At 42.1% G+C, this 21,560-nt stretch overlaps 3 non-coding genes and 5 pseudogenes across 3 annotated transcripts; all 8 read left to right on the forward strand.

Moving 5' to 3' along the window:
• The first annotated feature begins 8,211 nt into the window (after positions 1-8,211).
• On the forward strand, positions 8,212-8,330 carry LOC142167551 (5S ribosomal RNA). The gene has a single exon (XR_012697674.1). It is a non-coding gene; the product is annotated as a 5S ribosomal RNA (ribosomal RNA).
• Positions 8,331-17,297: 8,967 nt separating this feature from the next.
• LOC142167594 (5S ribosomal RNA) lies at positions 17,298-17,416 on the forward strand (annotated as a pseudogene).
• Positions 17,417-17,948: 532 nt separating this feature from the next.
• Positions 17,949-18,066, forward strand: LOC142167580 (5S ribosomal RNA; annotated as a pseudogene).
• Positions 18,067-18,583: 517 nt separating this feature from the next.
• Positions 18,584-18,702, forward strand: LOC142167560 (5S ribosomal RNA). Its single transcript, XR_012697683.1, has one exon. It is a non-coding gene; the product is annotated as a 5S ribosomal RNA (ribosomal RNA).
• A 517-nt stretch (positions 18,703-19,219) lies between these two features.
• Positions 19,220-19,337, forward strand: LOC142167587 (5S ribosomal RNA; annotated as a pseudogene).
• A 509-nt stretch (positions 19,338-19,846) lies between these two features.
• LOC142167600 (5S ribosomal RNA) lies at positions 19,847-19,965 on the forward strand (annotated as a pseudogene).
• Positions 19,966-20,474: 509 nt separating this feature from the next.
• On the forward strand, positions 20,475-20,593 carry LOC142167599 (5S ribosomal RNA; annotated as a pseudogene).
• A 519-nt stretch (positions 20,594-21,112) lies between these two features.
• Positions 21,113-21,231, forward strand: LOC142167512 (5S ribosomal RNA). The gene has a single exon (XR_012697637.1). It is a non-coding gene; the product is annotated as a 5S ribosomal RNA (ribosomal RNA).
• Positions 21,232-21,560: the final 329 nt, after the last annotated feature.

Here is a 21,560-nt window from a genome sequence, read left to right on the forward strand (position 1 = left end):
AAATCTACTACAGACCTCCAAAACACATTTCGGACGCGTTCCTAAGCTCAAAATCACTCAACGGGGCTAACAAAGTTGACGGAATTTCATTCCGGATCCGTCTTCACATAGTTCCGACTACGGTCTAATTTCTAAGGCTTAAACTCACAACTAGGGACTAAGTGTCCCAAAACTCCCCGAATTCCATAACCAATCACTCCGACAAATCCCAAAAGTAGAAACAAATGTAGGGAAAGCAGATATTAGGGAATCAGGGCTCTAATTCTCAAAACGACCGGCCGGGTCGTTACATCCTTCCCCCCTCATAAAATAATCGTTCGTCCTCGAACGAGTATAAAGACATACATGAAACTGTGAAAAGATGTGGGTACTCGCTGCGTATATCCTGCTCGGCCTCCCAAATTGCCTCCCCGACTGGCTGTCCCCTCCAATGAACCTTTACGGAAGCAATGTTCTTTGATCTTAGCTTTCTGACCTGCCTGACTAAAATAGCCATTGGCTCATCAACATAGGATAGATCCTTGTCCAATTGAACTGAGCTGAAATCCAACACATGAGACGGATCGCCGTGATACATCCGGAGCATAGAGATGTGGAATACCGGATGAACTCCTGCTAGACTGGGAGGCAAGGCAAGCTCATAAGCAACCTCCCCAACTTGACGCAATACCTCAAATGGACCAATAAACCTTGGGCTCAACTTGCCCTTCTTTCCAAACCTCATAACGCCCTTCATATGCGAAACTCGGAGCAAGACTCGCTCACCAACCATGAATGCAACATCACGAACCTTCCGGTCCGCATAACTTTTCTGCCTGGATTGGGCCGTGCGAAGTCTATCCTGAATCACCTTAACTTTCTCCAAGGCATCCTGAACCAAGTTCGTACCCAATAATCTGGCCTCGCTGGGCTCGAACCAACCCACTGGGGACCAACACCGCCTACCGTACAGAGCCTCATACGGTGCCATCTGAATGTTGGACCGATAACTATTATTATAAGCAAACTCCGCAAGTGGCAAGAACTGGTCCCAAGCACCCCCAAAATCTATCATACACGCACGGAGCATATCCTCTAATATCTGAATAGTGCACTCGGACTACCCGTTCGTCTTAGGGTGAAATGTTATGCTCAACTCAACCCAAGTACCCAACTCATATTGTACAGCTCTCCAGAACCGTGATGTAAACTGTGTAGCCCGATCAAAGATAATAGATACCGGTATGCCATGAAGCCTGACGATCTCATGGATGTAGATTTGAGCTACAAACTGCATCAAACCTCCGCTGAGTCCGTGGGAGTCCAACCACGAAATCCATAGAGATCCGCTCCCATTTCCACTCAGGAATTTCTAAATTCTGAAGCAATCCACCTGGTCGCTGATGCTCATATTTTACCTGTTGGCAATTCAGACATCGAGCCACATACTCTACTATGTTCTTCGTCATTATCCTCCACCAGTAATGATGTTTCAAGTCCTGATACATCTTTGTGGCACCCGGATGAATAGAGTACCGCGAACTGTGAGCCTCCTGAAGAATCAACTCATGCAAACCATCTACATTGGGCACACATAGCCTGCCCTGCATCCTCAATGCACCATCATCTCCAATAGTAATCTCCTTAGCATCACCGTGCTGGACCATGTCCTTAAGGACAAGCAGATGGGGGTCATCATACTGACACTCCCTGATACGATCATAAAGAGAAGATCGAGAGACCACACAAGCTAATACTCGATTCGGCTCAGAAATATCCAATCTCACAAACTGGCTGGCTAAGGACTGAACATCCAACGCCAGTGGCCTCTCTGCTGCTGGTAGATATGCTAAACTTCCCAAACTCTCTGCCCGGAGACTCAAAGCATCGGCCACCACATTGGCCTTCCCAGGGTAGTACAAAATAGTGATATCATAATCCTTAAGTAGCTCCAACCACCTCTGCTGACGTAAGTTAAGATCTTTTTGCTTAAACAGATGTTGCAAACTCCGATAATCAGTATAAATTTCACAAGGAACACCATACAAATAATGCCGCCATATCTTCAAGGCATGAACAATAGCTGCTAACTCAAGATCGTGGACAGGATAGTTCTTTTCGTGCACCTTCAGTTGTCTGGACGCATAGGCAATCACCCTACCGTCCTGCGTCAACACCGCGCCAAGACCAATCCGCGATGCATCACAATATACAGTATAAGACCCCGAACCTGTAGGTAATATCAATACTGAGGCTGTAGTCAAAGTTGTCTTGACCTTCTGAAAGCTCTCCTCACATTCCTCTGTCCACCTGAACGGAGCACCCTTCTGGGTCAACCTTGTCATATGTGCTGCAATAGATGAGAATCCCTCTACAAAGCAACGGTAATACCCCGCCAAACCAAGAAAACTCCGGATCCCTGTAGCTGAGGACTGCCTGGGCCAACTCTACACTGCTTCAATCTTCTTCGGATCCACCTGAATCCCCTCACTCAATACTATATGGCCCAAGAATGCCACTGAGTCTAACCAAACTCACACTTTGAAAACTTTGCATATAACTTCTTTTCTCTCAAGGTCTGAAGTGCAGTCCTCAGGTGCTGCTCATGATCCTCCCGACTCCAAGAGTATACTAGAATGTTGTCAATAAACACAATTACGAATGAGTCAAGATAAAGTCGGAACACACTGTGCATCAAGTGCATAAAAGCTGCTGGGGCATTGGTCAGCCCAAAAGACATAACAAGAAACTCATAGTGACCATATCTGGTCCTAAAAGTAGTCTTTGGGATATCTGGCTCCCAAATCTTCAACTGATGATAACCCGAACGTAAGTCAATCTTGGAAAACATTCTGGCACCTTGTAACTGATCAATGGGTACCTGTTCTTCATTGTGAATTTGTTCAACTGGCAGTAATCAATATATATCCGCATAGAACCATCCTTCTTCTTCACAAATAAGACAGGAGCACCCCAAGGTGACACACTCGGCCGAATGAAGCCTTTATCAATTCTTGTAACTGCTCTTTCAATTCCTTCAATTCAGGAGGAGCCATGCGATATGGAGGAATAGAGATGGGTTGAGTGCCCGACAACAAATCAATGCCAAAATTGATATCTCTGTCGGGCGGCATGCCCGGAAGATCAGCTAGAAACATATCTAGAAAGTCCCTCACAACTGGAATTGACTCCACTGTAGGGGTATCAATATTGACCTCTCTCACATAAGCTAGATACATGTCACACCCCTACTCAACCATTCGTTGAGCTTTAAGAAATGAAATAACTCTGGTGGGAGTATACTCTAAGGTACCTCTCCACTCTAACCGCGGTAAACCTAGCATAGCCAGCGTCACGGTTTTAGCATGACAATCAAGAATAGCATAATAGGGCAACAACCAGTCCATGCCCAAAATAATATCAAAGTCCACCATGCTGAGCAATAATAAATCGGCTCTGGTCTCAAAACCACTAAGAGCAATCAAACACGACTGATACACGCGGTCCACGACAAGAGAATCTCCCACAGGAGTAGATACATAAATAGGGAAACTCAAAGAATCCCGAGATACTCCCAAATACAAAGCAAAATAAGAGGACACATAAGAATATGTAGAGCCTGGGTCAAATAATACCGATGCATCTCTATGACAGATCGGAACAATACCTGTAATGACAGAATCAGAAGCAACTACCTCTATACAAGTAGGAAGTGCATAATATCTGGCCTGACCTTCCCCATATAGGGCAACCTCTACCTCCCTGACCTCCACCTCGAGCTGTTTGAGCAGGTGGGGTGGCAGCTGGTGCTGTAATCATATCTTGAGGACCCGGTGGAGCACAATGTGACTGAAAAGTCTGTGGAGGTGCACCCCTCCTAATCCTGGGGCAATCCCTCACCATGTGGCGAGTGTCGCCACACTCAAAACAAGCTCTGGGAGGGCGTGGCTGCTGTGACTGGCTCGGGCCATGTCTGCTAGACTGGCCGCTAGAAACACCTCGTGTAGGAGGCACACTAGATACTGCGGTGCATAATAAGGCTCCTGGGGTCTAGATAGAGCTGGAACACCGCTGGAGGCTGGAAGAGCTGAATGAACGGGGCGGCTCACATTATCCCTACCATGGCGAGCTGCTGGGGCACGAGCTCCCGAATAATAACCAGCCTCTCGAGACCTCTTGGCCTCCCTCTCCTTTCTATCTCGGGAAAACATGCCCTCGAATCTCCTGGCAATACCCACAACCTGCTGATACGAAATATCCATCTCCAATTCCCTGGCCATACTACTCCGGATGTTGGGATGGAAACCCTTAATAAATCGTCAAACCCTCTCTCGAACTGTGGCAACTAAGGCCGGTGCATGTCGGGCCAAATCACTGGAGCAAATTGCATACTCTGACACAGTCATAGCACCCTGGCGCAACTGCTCAAACTCTGCGCGCCATGAGTCCCTGAGGCTTTGAGGGATATACTCTCTCAAAAATATATCCGAGAACTGAGTCCATGTAAGTGAATCTGCCTCAGCCGGACTACTCAACTCATAAGCACGCCACCACTGATAGGCAGCTCCCCTAAGCTGGAATGTGGTAAAAGAAACCCCGCTTATCTCCGCTACACCCATAGTACGGAGAATACGATGACACTCCTCCAGAAAACCTTGAGCATCATTTGTAGCCAATCCGCTGAAAGTAGGTGGGTGGTACTTCTTGTACCTCTCAAGTCTGAGCAGCTCCGCCTTAGAAGCCGCTACCCTAACTTTGGGCTGAGCTGGAGCTACCGGCTGCATTGGTACAATCTCAGGAACCTGGTCGACCTGAACCCGCTGCTCTAGAGTACCGACGATGGGAGTTTATGCTCCTCCCGAGGCCTGAAATTTGGCAGGAGCAAGTGGAATCAATCCAGCCTGAGCTAAGGTGCTGAACATGCTCAGAAACTGGGCTAGAGTCTCCTAGAGGGCTGGTGAAGGAACAGGTATCTCAGGTATCTGCCCTCCATCTTAAGCTACTGGGGGCTCCTCCGTAATAGCTCGTGCGGGTGCTCTGGCTGCACCACGTGGACGTCCCTGGCCTCTCGCGGCTCTAGCAGAGGGCGCGGGTGCCTGTTCATCAGATCCGCTTCTACGTTTCCTCATCATCTGTGAGAGAATAGAATACAGAAATTGAGAATCTCTGAAGTCAAAAAATTTTCGCACGACAAGGAATCAAAGTAGTGAAAGTTTTCCTAACAGTTCCATAGTCTCCCGAAGATAAGTACAGACGTCTCCGTACCGATCCGCGAGACTCTAATAAACTAGTTTGTGACTCACGACACCTACGAACCTAGAGCTCTGATACCAACTTGTCACGACCCAATTTCCCCTCCGTGTGACGTCGTGACGGCACCTAGTCTCTACAACTAGGTAAGCCTAACATTTTGCGGAATAATGAAATAAAAATATAAATTTAACCAACTATTCAAAAATACACAACAAATTCCAAAACTCAAAACATCGTGAATCACAAACTATAGAAAGAAAAATCTAGTGTCTCTATACATCACAGTCTAACAAGGAACAATACAGAAGATACTGGACATGATAAAGAGTAGAAGGGGACTCTGAGGTCTGCGGACGTGGCAGATATACCTTGAAGTCTCCAAAGCTGTCCCGGCTCAATACTAGTGCGGCTGATAAGGTATACCTGGATCTGCACACGAAAAACATGTGCAGAGAGTAGCATGAGTACACAACAATTGGTACCCAGTAAGTGCCAAGCCTAACCTCGGTCGAGTAGTGACGAGGTCAGGTCAAGGCCCTACTGGTAAAAATGTAATAAAACAATATAGAGTGTAATACCGCAATAAAATAAAGGCTGAAATTTACCAACAATGAAATCATAGAAGGTAACAACTTTCACACAGAAAATACAACAGGGGATCTCCCGAGATACCGTCTCGTAGTTCCAAACGTAAATGTGCAGGGGGATCTCCCGGAATACCATTCTGTAGTCCCAAAGTAAATGTGCAGGGGGATCTCCCGTAATACCGTTCCGTAGTCCCAAAGTAAATATACAAGACAGGGGTATCTCTCAGAATGTCGTTCCGTAGTCCCAAAGTAAATATGCAGTACAGGGGGATCTCCCAGAATACCGTTTCGTAGTCCCGAAGTAAATATGCAGCGCGAATGATAGAAATACCACTACATCACGAAATTCATACAATTTAGACTAAGTACCAGTCAGGGAAGAAGCAGGAAACTCACTAAGCGTGTTGCACATAATTCACATAAACAATTAAGACACGTAGACATATTGTATTAGACTAAACATGATAGCTACACAAATTGGAATAACTCAATTAAGAATGAAAATAGATTAGTACTTATTAAAATGGTATAACTCAAAATAATAGGCAAAGATGTTGCTGCTCAGTAAGAAAATCGTGTTTTACCACAACTAGCCTGTGTGCGTATTCGTCACCTCACGTACACGGCGCTCACATATCACAATAGTTCCAAATCTTAAAGGCATTTCCCCTACACAAAATTAGGCAAGCCACTTACCTCAAACCAAGCTCAATCAATCGGTCACAATGCCTTTCCCATGAATACCCGGCTCCAAATGGCCCAAATCTAGCCAAAAGCAATTACATATCATAAATACAACAATAAGAGACTCATCTAATTAATGAAATCAACACTTTAACAAAATCCCAAAATTAACTCAAAAATTGCCCGTGGGGCCCATGTATCGGAATCGGGTAAAAGTTACAAAAAAGGAATACCCATTCCATCACGAGTCTAACCATACCAAAATTACTAAATTTCGATTCCAAATGGTCCTCCAAATCCACAAATCAAACTTCCAAATCCCTAGCCTCCAACTTCCAATTTCCACCTTAAGTACACACTAACTAGGTGGGAAAATACATGGCAAAGCAAGATTATTAATCAAAAATAAGCACAAGGGACTTACCTCAAGAAATGCCTCGAAAATGCTTTCAAATATCGCCCTAAATCAAGTTTGCAAAGTCAAAAATGAAAATAATCATGAAGCCCTTCGGTTTTAACCACTGCCCAGGTATTTCCGCACCTGCGGAACCTGGGCTCACACCTGTGGGTGTGCTTCTGCAGAAATTGTGTGCATCTACACAATTCACTTGCCCGCTGCCTTCGCACCTGCGATGAAAGGGCCGCATCTGTGTGTGCGCGCCTGAAGAATTCCCTTCCGCTTCTGCGGACCTTGCGCACCTGCGAAGACCCCTAACGCATCTGCGGAAATAACCTCGCACCTGCGACCCCTGGCACTCCTTCATTATCCCACTTCTGCGCCAATTTTCTCGCACCTGCGGGCAGCCTTGCACAGGTGCGATTACAGCAGAACCAGCAAAAGTACCAGATTTCCCTAAGTCCAATTTCATTCCGTTAAGCATCCGAAACACACCCGAGGCCCCCGGGACCTCAACCAAACCTACCAACTAATCCTATAACACCATACGAACTTAGTCGAGCCTTCAAACCACATTGAATAACACCAAATATCATGAATTAAGCACGGATTCAAGCCTAAGAACTTAGAATTTTCCAAATCCTACAAACGACACCGAACCATAGCAAATCTAGTCCGACTTACCTCATATTTTACACACAGGTCACAAATGACACTACGAACCTACAGCCACTTTTGGAAATCCATTCCGAGCTCGATATCAAAATTTCCACTATCAGCCGAAATCGCCGAAAATCTAACTTTCGCCAATTCGAGCCTAAATCTACCACAGACCTCCAAAACACATTACGGATGTGCTCCTAAGCTCAAAATCACTCAACAGAGCTAACGGAGTCGACAGAATTCTATTCCGGATCCGTCTTCATACAGTTCCGACTACGGTCCAATTTCTAAGGCTTAAACTCACAACAAGGGACTAAGTGTCCCAAAACTCCCCGAATTCCATAACCAATCACTCCGGCAAATCCCAAAAGTAGAAACAAATATAGGGAAAGTAGATATTAGGGGATCGGGGCTCTAATTCTCAAATCGACCAGCCGGGTCGTTACACTCTAATTTTGATATTATCGCCGAGCGCGGCTTGTTGTTGTTGGTCAATGCCTTTGCCCGTGAAAAATAGTTGAAATCAAAAGAGGAATTGCGTAAAATGAATAAATGAGCGTAAAGTTATGTCGTTTTAAGGTTTTCCACCTTTTCACCTAAAGTGGAAGGAGGAAAGGTATTAAGAGAATTTAGAGTGCAAGGAATGTCGGATGCGATCATACTAGCACTAATGCACCGGATCCCATAAGAACTTCAAAGATAAGCGTGCATGGGCGAGAATAGTACAAGGATGGGTGACCCCCTGGAAAGTCCTCGTATTGCGTCCCTCTTTTTAGGCAAAATTTGTATCTTACTTCTTTTAATATATCGGTGGTATTTCTAATAAATTCAAAAATGAGTTTTAAGCAGTGCAAACGACATATTTATTGTCACGACCCAACTGGAGGGTCATGACTAGCACCCGGGACATACTTGCCGAGCACCAACGTACATTTTATCTAACCTTCCTTATTATCTTTAAGGGCCGACAAGATCAATATAAATAGTAGACATGGGTCATGAACATCCAACAATGAAAGATAATGTCATGAACATACATAACATGGGACGACAATACTGTCAAGAAACTATATATAAGGTACGAGCTACCATGAGTCGACACCTGTCTATGAGCCTCTAAAGAAACATAAGTGCTACAACATTGCCGGAACAGGGCCCCGACATACCCATAATGTCTATAACAAAAATGCATACCAAGACCACGGCAAGTCCGGAGAAGGGATCTTGCCAATAACCATTGAACTGGACAGCCTACTGTGGTGGAGGAGCTACGTCTACCTGTCTATCAGGACCTGCAGTACGACATGCAGCGTCCACAAATAAAAAGGACTTCAGTACGAATAAAGTACTGAGTATGTAAGGCAGGAAAGCATAAGTAAGAACAGTAATGTAAACAGGGATAGGGAATATACAACCTGTGACATCTGGGTACCTTTGAGGGCTACTGACATGAAACACATGATACATACATATATATACATAAACTTTTAAAACATACGCCTTTGTGGGCATCACCATCATCATATCGTACCCGGCCGTAATAGGCTCGGTAAAACGTACCCGGCCATCATAGGGCTCGGTAGAATCATACCCGGCCACGTGGAGCTCGGTAAAACCCAACTGATCAGTGGTTGCACAATAGGTGCCATACCCGGCCGACTATAGTGCGGCTCGGTAGAGTAAAATAGATACATATATATGATGCATGCTGGACTCATTGGAATCACATTTTGAACCTTTCGGAGTGACGTAAGGTCGGTATCCTTTGTACACGTTATTAGGATTAACTCTTCATCAAGAATCTTATAAGAATCAGGAACTACCAACAACATTGATAATATAAGAATAAGAGAAGTAACATCAATATCAATCGTTTCATAAGAAGGGCAGCAATGTAAGTACTGCTAGCTTCTAAGAGTAGAGTATCTTTGGGAGCTCGTTCATTACATTATGTACAATTGGAGTCGTGCAAAAGAATGAAGGGGATAGCCTCACATACCTTGTATATACTGCCCAACCTCAAGCTATGCAAATGTCACGACTCCTTAGTCTACAATAAGAGAAATGACACTATCATTATCGTTTAAGCGTCGTAACTATTATGTATCGACCGCAACCTATTTTACGATGAAACGGACAGCACCTCCCCTATTTATATGACTTCCCACAAGTCAATACAATCACCAAACAGCCCAAACAACATCATTAAGAATCATATTGAGCCTCCAAAACAGTCCACCAACTAACAACATTACTACCAAGCCTTTCGATATATATTTCACAAGTTCAAGCATCAACGACATAGCCACAACTTGGATAATCTTAAATATATATAGAGTAAGAGGTTCCTTACCTTTAAACAGAAATAACAACTCCAATTTGACCTTAATTTTCCACGAAATATCTCTCCAATTCTGCCACTAGAACAAGGAAGCGAAACTAGAAATCAATTTGGGTTTTTCGGCACTAGAATTACTTTAGAAAACTTGAAATCACCTAGGGTTGATATTAAAAACTTGAAGGAGTATTTACAGAACATAAAACACTTAAAACAACCTACCACACGAGCTGGAACAACACAAAAATCAGCAACAACAAGAAGAACAAGAAACTTACTAGCGCCACGGGATTACCGACACTTGATTTGTGTTGTTTGCCCTTTGTTTGGGTCTTGGATCATGAGATAACCTTGAGAGAGTGTTTTTAGGGTTTTAAGGTCTGAATATACTGAAACATAATGACTTAAAACGGGGTTGAGGTATCTTATATATATCCATGTCTTAAACCGCCTATGTGGGCCCCATAAAGAGCTGCTTGGCGCACTCTCACGAAAACGCGAATATCTCTTTATTCCAAGATCATATCGACAAACGGTTTAATGCGTTGGAAACTAGACTCATAGATCTTTAATTTGATAGGTAGATCACCCCATAATTCCAAGTATATTGGGAGAAAAATGTAGTAATATTTGACCTAAAGTTTAAGTAAAATTATAAACGTAAGTTGCGACAACTTTTTTCGACTTTGTTTCATAACTCGCTTGACTTCAAGACTTATGATGCGGATATTATATGATTCAAATACATTAAAACAAGACCTCTTGGGAAAATTAATCACCTCTAGTGTTACCCGAAAATACGGGTTACAACATCCTTGATTCGTTTAACTTCAAATACTTGTTAACCACTCTTATACACCCTTGTATTGTTTAAGACCATAGGATTAACTTCTTATCATCTCAAAGATAATCTCTTCTTGGATTTACGTCGACTAACTTACGGTGTGATCTATGGTATGCGAATTTGGGTTGTAACACCCTCTCCCCCTTAGGAACATTCGTCCTCGAATGTAAGGGTTTATGGGGTGTCTAACTCATTGTGGATTCCGATGGAGATTTCCGGCTGAGTTTCCCCTATAAAATGGACACTAGCCAAACTTGCAAGCAGTTAAACCTAACCTATGTCCTTACAAGACTATACAAAGCATTATGGATTTGTACATTATCTGCATATTACCATTTTGTATTTAAAAAAAAGAGTATTCACAAGCTATTGCTTACCTCATAGAGCCGTTTCACCTTATAATGCGTCCTTCTTTCCCCCGGCATCCTCGTTATCTTCACTCTGGAATAGGTAAGGGTATTTAGACTTCATCTCCTCTTCTGCTTCCCATGTCATTTCTTCTATGTTCTTGTTCCTCCATAATACTTTCACGGAAGCTACATCCTTTGTTCTCAGCTTGCGGACTTGTCGATCTAATATAGCCACTGGCACTTCATCATATGATAGATCCTTTGTAACTTGTACATCTTTGATAGGGACGACCCGAGAAGGGTCTCCAATACATTTCCTTAACATAGATACATGGAATACCGGGTGGACAAATTCCAATTTAGATGGCAATTCTAACTCGTAAGCAACCTGTCCAATTCGTCGAAGAATTTTGTACGGCCCAATATACCGCGGACTCAACTTACCCTTCTTCCCAAAACGCATAACACCCTTCATCGGCGAGATCTTCAGGAAAACCCAATCACCAACCTCAAATTCCAGATCACGATGTCGGACGTCGGAATAAGACTTTTTCCTGCTTTGTGCCGTCCTCAGTCGCTCTTGTATCATTTTCACCTTCTCAATGGCTTGGTGAATCAAATCTGGCCCATATAATTCTGTCTCACCGACTTCAAACCATCCAACTGGTGATCTACATCTCCTCCCGTACAGTGCCTCATACGGGGCCATTTTAATACTGGAATGGTAGCTATTATTGTAGGAAAATTCTATAAGTGCCAGATGGTCATCCCAATTCCCCTTGAAATCTAGAACACATGCTCGTAGCATATCTTCAAGCGTCTGGATGGTACGTTCAGCCTGTCCGTCAGTCTGTGGATGGAATGCAGTGCTGAGATTTACTTGTGTGCCTAAACCCTTCTGAAAAGACCTCCAAAAGTTAGCCGTAAATTGAGCTCCTCGGTCTGATATAATAGATACCGGCACACCATGAAGCCTAACAATCTCCTTGATATACAATTTCGCATAATCTTCAGCCGAGTAAGTTGTCTTAACTGGCAGAAAATGGGCAGATTTTGTAAGTCGATCAATTATCACCTAGATGGAGTCAAACTTATGATAAGAGCGAGGTAATCCAATAATGAAGTCCATATTAATCACCTCCCATTTCCAGGTCGGAATCTCTATATTCTGAATCAATCCACTAGGTTTCTGATGCTCGATCTTTACTTGTTAACAATTAGGACACTGGGCTACAAATTCTGCAATAGACTTCTTCATGTTATCCCACCAATACTGCTCCTTAACGTCATGATACATCTTTGTCGAGCCAGGATGGATAGAATATCGGGACTGGTGAATCTCAATCATAATCTTGTCTCGCAACCCTGCCACACTAGGTACACATAATCGGCCCTGGTATCTCAGTGTCCCATCTCCTCCGATCTTGAAAGCTGTAATCTTACACTGCTGAATTCCCTCTCTCAATTTTACTAAGGTAGGATCTTCATATTGCCGTGCTTTTACCTCGGCTACCAAAGATGATTCTGCTGTATTCTATACAGTAACACCTCCGTCGTCAGAGTCCAACAATCTGATTCTCATATTGGCCAGCTGGTGAAGCTCTTTGGTCAACCCTTGTCTACCTGCCTCAATATGTATTAAGCTTCCCATTGACTTACGGCTGAGAGTGTCTACCACAACATTAGCTTTACCGGGATGGTACAATATCTCGACATCATAGTCTTTCAGTAATTCAAGCCACCTACGATGCCTCAAATCAACTCCTTCTGCTTGAAGATGTATTGTAAACTCTTGTGATCTGTGTAGATGTCAACATGGACGCCGTATAAGTAGTGCCGCCATATCTTCAAAGCATATATTACTACAGCCAATTCCAAATCATGAGTCGGGTAATTCTTTTCATGCTTCTTTAATTGTCTTGATGCATAAGCAAACACCTTCCCACGTTGCATCAATACACACCCCAAACCTATACCTGAGGCATCACAATATACCACATAACCTTCTGTTCCTTCTGGGAGAGTGAGCACTGGCGCAGATGTCAATCGATTCTTTAGCTCCTGAAAACTATGTTCACAAGCATCAGACCACTGGAACTTGGTAGTTTTCTGTGTTAACTTAGTCAATGGTGCTGATATAAAGGAAAACCCTTATACAAACCGCCTATAATATCCTGCTAGCCCCAGGAAGCTGCGGACTTCTGACGGTGTTGTAGGTCTCGGCCAATTCTTCACTGCATCGATCTTCTGAGTGTCGACACTAATACCCTCATCAGATATCACATGGCCAAGGAATGCTACTGAGTTCAGCAAGAATTCACATTTAGAGAGCTTAGCATATAACTTATGATCCTGAAAGGTCTGGGCATAAGCCTGAATACGGGAAATATCCATGCCCTCTACCAAGGAGGCTGTTGTGCACTCATTTATCAGATGTGGTCCCAACCCGTTCACGAACAGGTGCACCCTATCACTCATCTCGACCGCCATATGGGGAGTATACCTTGCTAAAGAATCAAACTATATACTATACTCTCGTACACTCATATTACCCTGTCGAAGGTTCAAGAACTTATCAGCTCTAGCTCGTTGTATCTCAGCTGGCAAGGAGTGACGAAGAAAGGCCTCAGAAAATTCCTTCCACACGGCTGGAGGAGCGTTCGGACCCCTAGATCTCTCCCAACTATCATACCATAAAATCGCTAAATCCCGTAACCGATAAGTAGCCAACTCTACTGCCTCCGTATCACTAGCATGCATAACCCGCAATGTACAATGAACCTGATCAATAAATGTTTGCGGGTCCTCCTTGGGGTCTGATCCGGTAAACACTGGAGGGTCTAGATTAATAAAATCACGAACTCTCGCACTAACCGGTTTATCAGCAGCACCGGTATTCTGCCTCTGAGCCTGAGCAGCTACCAAGCTACTCAACAACTGCACTGCACTGCGCATATCGTGGTCTGTAGTGCCAGACGGAGGAACTGGATGTACTGGGTGCCTCCTAATATCCTCTGGAGGAGACAGAGAGGTATGAGACGGCATCTCACTCTGAGGCTCACTTTGGCCTGCTATGGCTGGAGGCACCTGAATGTTACCCTCTCCCACAGCTGTATCAAGCCGTTTACTAATCGCTTGCTTCCTAGTCGAAGGCATCGCTAAAAGAAAACAAGGTGAATATTAGATATGAACACTTACGACTCAACTCTACGCACGATCTAGATTCAGGAAGAAGGTAACAACCCTAGATGTCATGTAGCCTCCTGATTATAAATGTGGCGCGCTACACATCCATAATCAAAACTCTACTAGACACGGCTCATAGACAACCCCTAGGACAGACTTGCTCTGATACCAAGTTTGTCACGGCCCAACTGGAGGGTCATGACTAGCACCCGGGCCATACTTGCCGAGCACCAACATACATTTTATCTAACCTTCCTTATTATCTTTAAGGGCCGACAAGATCAATATAAATAGTAGACATGGGTCATGAACATCCAACAATGAAAGATAATGTCATGAACATACATAAAATGGGACGACAATACTATCAAGAAACTATATATAAGGTACGAGCTACCATGAGTCGACACCTGTCTATGAGCCTCTAAAGGAACATAAGTGCTACAACATTGCTGGAACAGGGCCCCGACATACCCATAATGTCTATAACAAAAATGCATACCAAGACCACGGCAAGTCCGGAGAAGGGATCTCGCCAATAACCGCTGAACTAGACAGCCTACTGTGGTGGGGGAGCTACGTCTACCTGTCTATCAGGACCTGCAGCACGACATGCAGCGTCCACAAATAAAAAAGACGTCAGTACGAATAAAGTACTGAGTATGTAAGGCAGGAAAGCATAAGTAAGAACAGTAATGTAAACAGGGATAGGGAATATACAACCTGTGACATCTGGGTACCTCTGAGGGCTACTAACATGAAACACATGATACATACATATATATACATAAACTTTTAAAACATACGCCTTTGTGGGCATCACCATCATCATATCGTACCCGGCCGTAATAGGCTCGGTAAAACGTACCCGGCCACGTGGAGCTCGGTAAAACCCAACTGATCAGTGGTTGCACAATAGGTGCCATACCCGGCCGACTATAGCACGGCTCGGTAGAGTAAAATAGATACATATATATGATGCATGCTGGACTCATTGGAATCACATTTTGAACCTTTCGGAGTGACGTAAGGTCGGTATCCTTCGTACACGTTATTAGGATTAACTCTTCATCAAGAATCTTATAAGAATCAGGAACTACCAACAACATTGATAATATAAGAATAAGAGAAGTAACATCAATATCAATCGTTTCATAAGAAGGGCAGCAATGTAAGTACTGCTAGCTTCTAAGAGTAGAGTATCTTTGGGAGCTCGTTCATTACATTATGTACAATCGGAGTCATGCAAAAGAATGAAGGGGATAGCCTCACATACCTTGTATATACTGCCCAACCTCAAGCTATGCAAATATCACGACTCCTTAGTCTACAATAAGAGAAATGACACTATCATTATCGTTTAAGCGTCGTAACTATTATGTATCGACCGCAACCTATTTTACGATGAAACGGACAGCACCTCCCCTATTTATATGACTTCCCACAAGTCAATACAATCACCTAACAGCCCAAACAACATCATTAAGAATCATATTGAGCCTCCAAAACAGTCCACCAACTAACAACATTACTACCAAGCCTTTCGATATATATTTCACAAGTTCTAGCATCAACGACATAGCCACAACTTGGATAATCTTAAATATATATAGAGTAAGAGGTTCCTTACCTTTAAACAGAAATAACAACTCTAATTTGACCTTAATTTTCCACGAAATATCTCTCCAATTCTGCCACAAGAACAAGGAAGCGAAACTAGAAATCAATTCGGGTTTTTCGGCACTAGAATTACTTTAGAAAACTTGAAATCACCTAGGGTTGATATTAAAAACTTGAAGGAGTATTTACAGAACATAAAACACTTAAAAAAACCTCCCACACGAGCTGGAACAACACAAAAATCAGCAACAACAAGAAGAACAAGAAACTTACTAGCGCCACGGGATTACCGACACTTGATTTGTGTTGTTTGCCCTTTGTTTGGGTCTTGGATCATGAGAGAACCTTGAGAGAGTGTTTTTAGGGTTCTAAGGTCTGAATATACTGAAAAATAATGATTTAAAACGGGGTTGAGGTATCATATATATATCCATGTCTTAAACCGCCTATGTGGGCCCCATAAAGAGCTGCTTGGCGCACTCTCACGAAAACGCGAATATCTCTTTATTCCGAGATTGTATCGATGAACGGTTTAATGAGTTGGAAACTAGACTCATAGATCTTTAATTTGATAGGTATATCACCCCATAATTCCAAGTATATTGGAAGAAAAATGTAGTAACATTTGACCTAAAGTTTAAGTAAAATTATAAACGTAAGTTGCGACAACTATTTTCGACTTTGTTTCATAACTCGCTTGACTTCAAGACTTATGATGCGGATATTATATGATTCAAATACATTAAAACAAGACCTCTTGGGATAATTAATCACCTCTAGTGTTACCCGAAAATACGGGTTACAACATCCTTGATTCGTTTAACTTCAAATACTTGTTAACCACTCTTATACACCTTTTTATCGTTTAAGATCAATAGGATTAACTTCTTATCATCTCAAAGATAATATCTTCTTGGATTTACGTCGACTAACTTACGGCGTGATCTATGGTATGCGAATTTGGGTTGTAACATTTATTTACACGAAATAATAATATTTTTAACGCTAATAGTTATGAAGAAAATCAAAAAAGAAAAATATAGTAAATAAGGAAAATATTTATGGGCATACCACCGTTGCACTTGACACGTCACTACGCCTTGGCCTCGAAGGCGACATCCGTAAAATGTCTAGTTGCGACGTCATCGTTCCATGCGACCTAGTGTGATAGGCATGTAGCTAGGCTTTACGGGCCCTCTAATTGTGATATTATCGTCGAGTGCAGCTTGTTGTTGTTGGTCAATGCATTTGCCCATGGAAAATAGTTGAAATCAAAAGAGGAATTGCATAAAACGGATAAATGAGCATAAAGTTATGTCGTTTTAAGGTTTTACACCTTCGCACCTAAAGCGGAAGGAGGAAAGGTATTAAGAGAATTTAGAGTGCAAGGAATCTCGGACGCGATCATACCAGCACTAACGCATTGGATGCCATCAGAACTCCGAAGTCAAGCGCACTTGGGAGAGAGTAGTACTAGGATGGTTGACCCCCTGGGAAGTCCTTGTGTTGCATCCCTCCTTTTAGGCAAAATTTGTATCTTACTTCTTTTAATATATCGGCAGTATGTCTAATAAATTCACAAATGAGTTTTAAGCAGTGTAAACGATATATTGTTTTACACAAAATAACAATTTTTTTAAAGCTACTAGTTATTAAAAAAATCAAAAAAACATAGTATAGTAAATAAGGAAAATATTTACGGGCTTAACACTGTTGTACTTGATACGTCACTACGCCTTGGCCTCGAAAGCGAGATCCGAAAAACATCTAGTTGCGACATCGTCGTTCCATGCGGCCTAGTGTGATAGGAATGTAGCTAGGCCTTACGAGCCCACTAATTATGATATTATCGTCGAGCGCGGCTTGTTGTTATTAGTCAATGCATTTGCCCTCAGAAAATAGTTGAAATCAAAAGAGGAATTGCGTAAAACGGATAAATGAGCGTAAAGTTATGTCGTTTTAAGGTTTTACACCTTCTCACCTAAAGGTTTTCATCTAAAGCGGAAGGAGGAAAGGTATTAAGAGAATTTCGAGTGCAATGAATGTCCGATGAGATCATACCAGCACTAACGCACCAGATCCCATCAGAACTCCGTAGTTGAGCGTGCTTGGGCGAGAGTAGTACTAGGATTGGTGACCCCTGGAAAGTCCTCGTGTTGCATCCCTCTTTTTAGGAAAAATTTGTATCTTACTTCTTTTAATATATCGGAGGTAGGTCTAATTAATTCACAAATGAGTTTTAAAGAGAGTAAACGATATTTTCTTTACACGAAATAACAATTTCTTTTAAAGATAATAGTTATGAAAAAAATCAAAAAATCAATATAAAGCAAATAAGGAAAATATTATCGAGCTTAACACCATTGCACTTGACATGTCACTATGCCTTGGCCTTAAAGGCGACATCCGTAAAATGTTTAGTTGCGATGTTGTTGTTCCATGCGACCTAGTGAGATAGGCATGTCGCTAGGCCTTACGACCCCTCTAATTGTGATATTATTATCGAGTGTGGCTTATTGTTGTTGATCAATGCCTTTCCCGCAAAAAATAGTTGAAATCGAAAGAGGAATTGCGTAAAATGGATAAATGAGCGTCAAGTTATGTCGTTTTAAGGTTTTACACCTTAGCACCTAAAGCAGAAGGAAGAAAGGTATTAAGAGAATTTAGAGTACAATGAATGTCCGATGAGATCATACCAGCACTAATGCATCGGATCCCATCAGAACTCCGAAGACAAGCGTGTCTGGGCGTGAGTAGTACTAGGATTGGTGACCCCCTGGGAAGTCCTCGTGTTGCATCCCTCTTTTTAGGAAACAATTGTATGTTACTTCTTTTAATATATCAGAGATAGGTCTAATAAATTCACAAATGAGTTTTAAAGAGAGTTAACGATATTTGTTTTACACGAAATAGCAATTTTTTTAAAGCTAATAGTTATGAGAAAAATAAAAAAAGAAATATATAGCAAATAAGGAAAATATTTACGGGCTTAATACCATTGCACTTGACATGTCACTACACCTTGGCCTCGAAGGCGACATCCGTAAAATGTCTAGTTGTGATGTTGTCGTTCCATGAGGCCTATTGTGATAGGCATGTCGCTAGGTCTTACGGGCCCTCTAGTTGTGATACTATCGTCGAGCGCTGCTTATTGTTGTTGGTCAATGCCTTTGACCGCGTAAAATAGTTGAAATCGAAAAAGGAATTTCGTAAAACGGATAAATGAGCGTAAAGTTATGTTGTTTTAAGGTCGTACACATTCGCACCTAAAGCGGAAGGAGGAAAGGTATTAAGAGAATTTAGAGTGCAATGAAAGTCCGATGAGATCATACCAGCACTAACGCACCGGATCCCATCATAACTCCGTAGTTGAGCGTGCTTGGGCGAGAGTAGTACTAGAATTGGTGACCCCTGGGAAGTCCTCGTGTTGCATCCCTCTTTTTAGGAATTATTTGTATCTTACTTCTTTTAATATATCGGAGGTAGGTCTAATTAATTCACAAATGAGTTTTAAAGAGAGTTAACGATATTGTTTTTACACGAAATAACAACTTTTTTGAAGCTAATAGTTATGAAAAAAATCAAAAAAGCAATATAAAGCAAATAAGGAAAATATTTACGGGCTTAACACCGTTGCACTTCACATGTCACTATGCCTAGGCCTCGAAGGCGACATCCGTAAAACATCTAGTTGTGATGTCATCGTTCCATGAGGCCTAGTGTGATAGGCATGTCGCTAGGCCTTATGGGCCCTCAAAATGTGATATTATTGTCGAGCGCGGCTTGTTGTTGTTGTTCAATGCCTTTGCCCGATAAAAAATAGTTAAAATCAAAAAAGGAATTGCGTAAAAAGGATAAATGAGCGTAAAGTTATTTCGTTTTAAGTTTTTCACCTAAAGCGGAAGGAGGAAAGGTATTAAGAGAATTTAGTGTGCAAGGAATGTGGGATGCGATCATACACGCACTAACGCACCGCATCCCAACAGAACTCCGAAGAGAAGCGTGCTTGGCCGATCGTAGTACTAGGATGGGTGACCCCCTAGCAAATCCTCGTGCTGCATCCCTCTTTTTAGGCAAAATTAGTATCTTACTTCTTTTAATATATCGTAGGTAGGTCTAATAAATTTAAAAATTAATTTTAAAGAGAGTAAACGATATTTTATTTTACACGAAATAACAACTTTTTTAAAGGTAATAGTTATGGAATAAATCATAAAAGCAATATAAAGCAAATAAGGAAAATATTTACGGGCTTAACACCATTGCACTTAACATGTCACTACGCCTTGGCCTCGAAGGTGACATCCGTAAAATATCTAGTTGCGATGTCTTCGTTCCATGCGGCCTAGTGTGATAGGCATGTCGCTAGGCCTTACGGGCCCTCATATTGTGATATTATCATCGAGCGCGGCTTGTTGTTGTTGTTCAATGCCTTTGCCTGCGAAAAATAGTATAAATCAAAGGAGGAATTGCGTAAAATGGATAAATGAACCTAAATTTATGTCGTTTTAAGGTTTTCACCTAAAGCGGAAGAAGGAAAGGTATTAAGAGAATTTAGAGTGCATGGAATGTCGGATACGATCATACTAGCACTAACGCACCGGATCTCATCATAAATTTGAAGCTAAGCGAGCCTGGGCGATAGTTGTACTAGGATGGGTGACCCCCTGGGAAGTCCTCATGTTGCATACCTCTTTTTAGGCAAAATTTGTATCTTACTTCTTTTAATATATCGGAGTTAGGTCTAATAAATTCATAAATAAGTTTTAAAGAGTGAAAATGATATTTTATTTACACGAAATAACATTTTTTTTAAAGCTAATAGTTATGAAAAAAAAATAAAAAAATCAATATAAAGCAAATAAGGGAAAATATTTTCGGGCTTAACACCGTTATACTTAACATGTCACTACGCCTTGGCCTCGAAGGCGACATCCGTAAAATGTCTAGTTGCGATGTCGTTGTTCCATGCGACCTAGTGTGATAGGCATGTCGCTAGGCCTTACGGGCCCACTAATTGTGAATTTATTGTCGAGCACGGCTTGTTGTTGTTGTTCAATGCCTTTCCCGCGAAAAATAATTGAAATCGAAAGAGGAATTGCGTAAAATGGATACATGAGCATAAAGTTATGTCGTTTTAAGGTTTTACACCTTCGCACCTAAAGCGGAAGGAGGAAAGGTATTAAGAGAATTTAGAGTGCAATGAATGTCCGATGAGATCATACCAGCACTAACACACCGGATCCCATCAGAACTCCGATGCTAAGCGTGTCTGGGCGTGAGTAGTACTAGGATGGGTGACCCCCTGGGAAGTACTCGTGTTGCATCCCTCTTTTTAGGCAAAATTTGTATCTTACTTCTTTTAATATATCGGAGGTAGGTCTAATAAATTCACAAATGATATTTAAAGAGAGTAAACGATATTTTCTTTACACGAAATAACAATATTTTTTTAAAGCAAATCATTATGAAAAAAATAAAAAATAAAAGCAATATATAGCAAATAAGGAAAATATTTACGGGCTTAACACCATTGCGCTTGACAAGTCACTATGCCTTGGCCTCGAAGGCGACATCCGTAAAATGTCTAGTTGTGATATTGTCGTTCCATGCGGCCTAGTGTGATAAGCATGTCACTAGGTCTTATGGACCCTGTAGT

Source organism: Nicotiana tabacum, chromosome 12, assembly GCF_000715075.1.
Source record: "Nicotiana tabacum cultivar K326 chromosome 12, ASM71507v2, whole genome shotgun sequence".
Lineage (NCBI taxonomy): Eukaryota > Viridiplantae > Streptophyta > Magnoliopsida > Solanales > Solanaceae > Nicotiana > Nicotiana tabacum.